A 6,776-nucleotide genomic window follows, 5' to 3' on the forward strand; every position below is an offset into this window, starting at 1 on the left:
GAGTGTCCTGGTTCCCTGGAGCGGCCAAATATTAGGCAAAAAGCCGGTGTCCGCCCGGTTCCCCAAACGCCCCTGGTCGCCCAACTCAGGGGAGAAGTGCTGAAGTCAGGCCGAGTTGCCTGGTTCCCTGGAGCGGCCAAATATTAGGCAAAGTGCCGCTGTCCGCCCGGTTCTCGGGCCGGCTGTAAAAACGACTAAGTCCAACTTCAGGCTGGGAAGTGGCAAACTGAGGCCGAGTGTCCTGGTTCCCAAAATCGGCCAAATATTAGGCAAAGTGCCGGTGTCCGCCCGGTTCCCCAAACGCCCCTGGTCGCCCAACTCAGGGGCAGAAGTGCTGAAATGAGGCCGAGTTGCCTGGTTCCCTAAAGCGGCCAAAAAAAGAGCAAAGTGCCGGTGTCCGCCCGGTTCCTTAAACGCCCCTGGTCGCCCAACTGACCGGCAGAAGTGCTGAAATGAGGCCGACCTGCCTGGTTCCCTGGAGCGGCCAAATATTAGGCAAAGTGCCGCTGTCCGCCCGGTTCCCCAAACGCCCCTGGTCGCCCAACTCAGGGGCAGAAGTGCTGAAATGAGGCCGAGTTGCCTGGTTCCCTAAAGCGGCCAAATATTAGGCAAAGTGCCGGTGTCCGCCCGGTTCCCCAAACGCCCCTGGTCGCCCAACTCAGGGGCAGAAGTGCAGGAATGAGGCCGACCTGCCTGGTTCCCCGGAGCGGCCAAATATTAGGCAAAGTGCCGGTGTCAAACGCCCCTGGTCGCCCAGCCCAAAAAATGACAAAGTCCCACAAACGCCCCTGGTCGCCCAGCCGAAAAAATGACTAAGTGCCAACGGCGCCCCTGGTCGCCCAGCCGAAAAAATGACTAAGTGCCAACAGCGCCCCTGGTCGCCCAAACACTCAACGCCCCTGGTCGCCCAGCCGAAAAAATGACAAAGTGCCAACGGCGCCCCTGGTCGCCCAGCCGAAAAAATGACTAAGTGCCAACAGCGCCCCTGGTCGCCCAAACACTAAACGCCCCTGGTCGCCCAGCCGAAAAAATGACTAAGTGCCAACGGCGCCCCTGGTCGCCCAGGATTAAAAAATGACAAAGTCACACTTCAGGCCGACTTGTGCTGAGCAGAGGCCGGCGCTCCTGGTTCCCTGGAGCGGCCAAATTAAAGGCAATGTCCCGGTGTCATCCCGGTCCCTCAAACGCCCCTGGTCGCCCAGGATTAAAATATGACAAAGTCCCACTTCAGGCCGACTTGTGCTGAGCAGAGGCCGGCGTTCCTGGTTCCCCGGAGCGGCCAAATATTAGGCAAAGTGCCGCTGTCCGCCCGGTTCCCCAAACGCCCCTGGTCGCCCAACTCAGGGGAGAAGTGCTGAAGTCAGGCCGAGTTGCCTGGTTCCCTGAAACGGCCAAATATTAGGCAAAGTGCCGCTGTCCGCCCGGTTCCTCACACGCCCCTGGTCGCCCAACTTACCGGCAGAAGTGCTGAAGTCAGGCCGACCTGCCTGGTTCCCTGGAGCGGCCAAATATTAGGCAAAGTGCCGGTGTCCGCCCGGTTCCTTAAACGCCCCTGGTCGCCCAACTGACCGGCAGAAGTGCTGAAATGAGGCCGACCTGCCTGGTTCCCTGGAGCGGCCAAATATTAGGCAAAGTGCCGCTGTCCGCCCGGTTCCCCAAACGCCCCTGGTCGCCCAACTCAGGGGAGAAGTGCTGAAATGAGGCCGAGTGTCCTGGTTCCCAAAATCGGCCAAATATTAGGCAAAGTGCCGGTGTCCGCCCGGTTCCCCAAACGCCCCTGGTCGCCCAACTCAGGGGCAGAAGTGCTGAAATGAGGCCGAGTTGCCTGGTTCCCCAAAGCGGGCAAAAAAAGAGCAAAGTGCCGGTGTCCGCCCGGTTCCCCAAACGCCCCTGGTCGCCCAACTCAGGGGCAGAAGTGCAGGAATGAGGCCGACCTGCCTGGTTCCCTGGAGCGGCTAAAAATTAGGCAAAGTGCCGGTGTCAAACGCCCCTGGTCGCCCAGCCCAAAAAATGACAAAGTCCCACAAACGCCCCTGGTCGCCCAGCCCAAAAAATGACAAAGTCCCACAAACGCCCCTGGTCGCCCAGCCGAAAAAATGACTAAGTGCCAACAGCGCCCCTGGTCGCCCAAACACTAAACGCCCCTGGTCGCCCAGCCGAAAAAATGACTAAGTGCCAACGGCGCCCCTGGTCGCCCAGCCGAAAAAATGACTAAGTGCCAACAGCGCCCCTGGTCGCCCAAACACTAAACGCCCCTGGTCGCCCAGCCGAAAAAATGACTAAGTGCCAACGGCGCCCCTGGTCGCCCAGGATTAAAAAATGACAAAGTCACACTTCAGGCCGACTTGTGCTGAGCAGAGGCCGGCGCTCCTGGTTCCCTGGAGCGGCCAAATTAAAGGCAATGTCCCGGTGTCATCCCGGTCCCTCAAACGCCCCTGGTCGCCCAGGATTAAAATATGACAAAGTCACACTTCAGGCCGACTTGTGCTGAGCAGAGGCCGGCGCTCCTGGTTCCCTGGAGCGGCCAAATTAAAGGCAATGTCCCGGTGTCATCCCGGTCCCTCAAACGCCCCTGGTCGCCCAGGATTAAAATATGACAAAGTCACACTTCAGGCCGACTTGTGCTGAGCAGAGGCCGGCGCTCCTGGTTCCCTGGAGCGGCCAAATTAAAGGCAATGTCCCGGTGTCATCCCGGTCCCTCAAACGCCCCTGGTCGCCCAGGATTAAAATATGACAAAGTCACACTTCAGGCCGACTTGTGCTGAGCAGAGGCCGGCGCTCCTGGTTCCCTGGAGCGGCCAAATTAAAGGCAAAGTGCCGGTGTCAGCCCGGTCCCTCAAACGCCCCTGGTCGCCCAGGATTAAAATATGACAAAGTCCCACTTCAGGCCGACTTGTGCTGAGCAGAGGCCGGCGTTCCTGGTTCCCTGGAGCGGCCAAATTAAAGGCAAAGTGCCGGTGTCATCCCGGTCCCTCAAACGCCCCTGGTCGCCCAGGATTAAAATATGACAAAGTCCCACTTCAGGCCGACTTGTGCTGAGCAGAGGCCGGCGTTCCTGGTTCCCTGGAGCGGCCGAATTAAAGGCAAAGTCCCGGTGTCAGCCCGGTCCCACAAACGCCCCTGGTCGCCCAGCCACACGGCGCCCCTGGTCGCCCATCCACAAAAACGGCAAAGTGTCAAAAATGCCCCTGGTCGCCCAGCCAATAAACGCCCCTGGTCGCCCATTCATAAAAACGGCAAAGTGTCAAAAATGCCCCTGGTCGCCCAGCCACTAGCCGCCCCTGGTCGCCCATCCATAAAAACGGCAAAGTGTCAAAAATGCCCCTGGTCGCCCAGCAAACAAACGCCCCTGGTCGCCCATCCATAAAAACGGCAAAGTGTCAAAAATGCCCCTGGTCGCCCAGCAAACAAACGCCCCTGGTCGCCCATCCATAAAAACGGCAAAGTGTCAAAAATGCCCCTGGTCGCCCAGCAAACAAACGCCCCTGGTCGCCCATCCATAAAAACGGCAAAGTGTCAAAAATGCCCCTGGTCGCCCAGCAAACAAACGCCCCTGGTCGCCCATCCATAAAAACGGCAAAGTGTCAAAAATGCCCCTGGTCGCCCAGCAAACAAACGCCCCTGGTCGCCCATCCATAAAAACGGCAAAGTGTCAAAAATGCCCCTGGTCGCCCAGCAAACAAACGCCCCTGGTCGCCCATCCATAAAAACGGCAAAGTGTCAAAAATGCCCCTGGTCACCCAGCAAACAAACGCCCCTGGTCGCCCATCCATAAAAACGGCAAAGTGTCAAAAATGCCCCTGGTCGCCCAGCAAACAAACGCCCCTGGTCGCCCATCCATAAAAACGGCAAAGTGTCAAAAATGCCCCTGGTCGCCCAGCAAACAAACGCCCCTGGTCGCCCATCCATAAAAACGGCAAAGTGTCAAAAATGCCCCTGGTCGCCCAGCAAACAAACGCCCCTGGTCGCCCATCCATAAAAACGGCAAAGTGTCAAAAATGCCCCTGGTCGCCCAGCAAACAAACGCCCCTGGTCGCCCATCCATAAAAACGGCAAAGTGTCAAAAATGCCCCTGGTCGCCCAGCAAACAAACGCCCCTGGTCGCCCATCCATAAAAACGGCAAAGTGTCAAAAATGCCCCTGGTCGCCCAGCAAACAAACGCCCCTGGTCGCCCATCCATAAAAACGGCAAAGTGTCAAAAATGCCCCTGGTCGCCCAGCAAACAAACGCCCCTGGTCGCCCATCCATAAAAACGGCAAAGTGTCAAAAATGCCCCTGGTCGCCCAGCAAACAAACGCCCCTGGTCGCCCATCCATAAAAACGGCAAAGTGTCAAAAATGCCCCTGGTCGCCCAGCAAACAAACGCCCCTGGTCGCCCATCCATAAAAACGGCAAAGTGTCAAAAATGCCCCTGGTCGCCCAGCAAACAAACGCCCCTGGTCGCCCATCCATAAAAACGGCAAAGTGTCAAAAATGCCCCTGGTCGCCCAGCAAACAAACGCCCCTGGTCGCCCATCCATAAAAACGGCAAAGTGTCAAAAATGCCCCTGGTCGCCCAGCAAACAAACGCCCCTGGTCGCCCATCCATAAAAACGGCAAAGTGTCAAAAATGCCCCTGGTCGCCCAGCAAACAAACGCCCCTGGTCGCCCATCCATAAAAACGGCAAAGTGTCAAAAATGCCCCTGGTCGCCCAGCAAACAAACGCCCCTGGTCGCCCATCCATAAAAACGGCAAAGTGTCAAAAATGCCCCTGGTCGCCCAGCAAACAAACGCCCCTGGTCGCCCATCCATAAAAACGGCAAAGTGTCAAAAATGCCCCTGGTCGCCCAGCAAACAAACGCCCCTGGTCGCCCATCCATAAAAACGGCAAAGTGTCAAAAATGCCCCTGGTCGCCCAGCAAACAAACGCCCCTGGTCGCCCATCCATAAAAACGGCAAAGTGTCAAAAATGCCCCTGGTCGCCCAGCAAACAAACGCCCCTGGTCGCCCATCCATAAAAACGGCAAAGTGTCAAAAATGCCCCTGGTCGCCCAGCAAACAAACGCCCCTGGTCGCCCATCCATAAAAACGGCAAAGTGTCAAAAATGCCCCTGGTCGCCCAGCAAACAAACGCCCCTGGTCGCCCATCCATAAAAACGGCAAAGTGTCAAAAATGCCCCTGGTCGCCCAGCAAACAAACGCCCCTGGTCGCCCATCCATAAAAACGGCAAAGTGTCAAAAATGCCCCTGGTCGCCCAGCAAACAAACGCCCCTGGTCGCCCATCCATAAAAACGGCAAAGTGTCAAAAATGCCCCTGGTCGCCCAGCAAACAAACGCCCCTGGTCGCCCATCCATAAAAACGGCAAAGTGTCAAAAATGCCCCTGGTCGCCCAGCAAACAAACGCCCCTGGTCGCCCATCCATAAAAACGGCAAAGTGTCAAAAATGCCCCTGGTCGCCCAGCAAACAAACGCCCCTGGTCGCCCATCCATAAAAACGGCAAAGTGTCAAAAATGCCCCTGGTCGCCCAGCAAACAAACGCCCCTGGTCGCCCATCCATAAAAACGGCAAAGTGTCAAAAATGCCCCTGGTCGCCCAGCAAACAAACGCCCCTGGTCGCCCATCCATAAAAACGGCAAAGTGTCAAAAATGCCCCTGGTCGCCCAGCAAACAAACGCCCCTGGTCGCCCATCCATAAAAACGGCAAAGTGTCAAAAATGCCCCTGGTCACCCAGCAAACAAACGCCCCTGGTCGCCCATCCATAAAAACGGCAAAGTGTCAAAAATGCCCCTGGTCGCCCAGCAAACAAACGCCCCTGGTCGCCCATCCATAAAAACGGCAAAGTGTCAAAAATGCCCCTGGTCGCCCAGCAAACAAACGCCCCTGGTCGCCCATCCATAAAAAATGACTAAGTGCAAACAGCGCCCCTGGTCGCCCAAACACTCAACGCCCCTGGTCGCCCAGCCGAAAAAATGACTAAGTGCCAACGGCGCCCCTGGTCGCCCAAACACTCAACGCCCCTGGTCGCCCAGCCTTAAAAATGACTAAGTGCAAACGGCGCCCCTGGTCGCCCAGCCGAAAAAATGACAAAGTGCCAACAGCGCCCCTGGTCGCCCAACCGAAAAAATGACTAAGTGCCCGCATCTTTTGCGTTGACCCCCCACCTCTACCCTCAAACCAAAAAGATGCGGAGGTTTGACCCAGATCTCCAAAACACTATCGGCACATATATAGGGAACAGCATTTTAAGAGCTTTTGGAGCCGAAAATATGACAAAGTCCCACTTTTTCGAAAATATGACAAAGTCCCACTTTTCGAAAATATGACAAAGTCCCACTTTTTCGAAAATATGGCAAAGTCCCACTTTTCTGAAAATATGACAGAGTGCCACTTTTATCACAAATGAGTGCCTGGCTCCCCGGCAATGTGAAACACGAACACGGACTGGAGAAGCGGGCGGCTTTGCCGCTCGCCGCGGCCTCGCTCCGGAAGGGGGGGGGGGCCGCTTATGAAACACGAACACGGACTGGAGAAGCGGGCGGCGTTGCCGCTCGCCGCGGCCTCGCTCCGGGTGGGGGGGGGCCGCTAATGAAACACGAACACGGACTGGAGAAGCGGGCGGCTTTGCCGCTCTTCCCGGCCTCGCTCCGAGCGGGCGGGCCGAATATTAAACACGAACACGGACCGGAGAAGCGGGCGGCTCTGCCGCTCGCCGCGGCCTTTCGGGGGGGCCGCTTATGAAACACGAACACGGACCGGAGAAGCGGTCGGCTTAGCCGCTCTTCCCGGCCTCG

The sequence above is a fragment of the Hippichthys cyanospilos genome, unplaced genomic scaffold, assembly GCF_059441005.1.
Source record: "Hippichthys cyanospilos isolate Australia breed blue-spotted pipefish unplaced genomic scaffold, RoL_Hcya_1.0 HiC_scaffold_144, whole genome shotgun sequence".
Classification (NCBI taxonomy): Eukaryota; Metazoa; Chordata; class Actinopteri; order Syngnathiformes; family Syngnathidae; genus Hippichthys; species Hippichthys cyanospilos.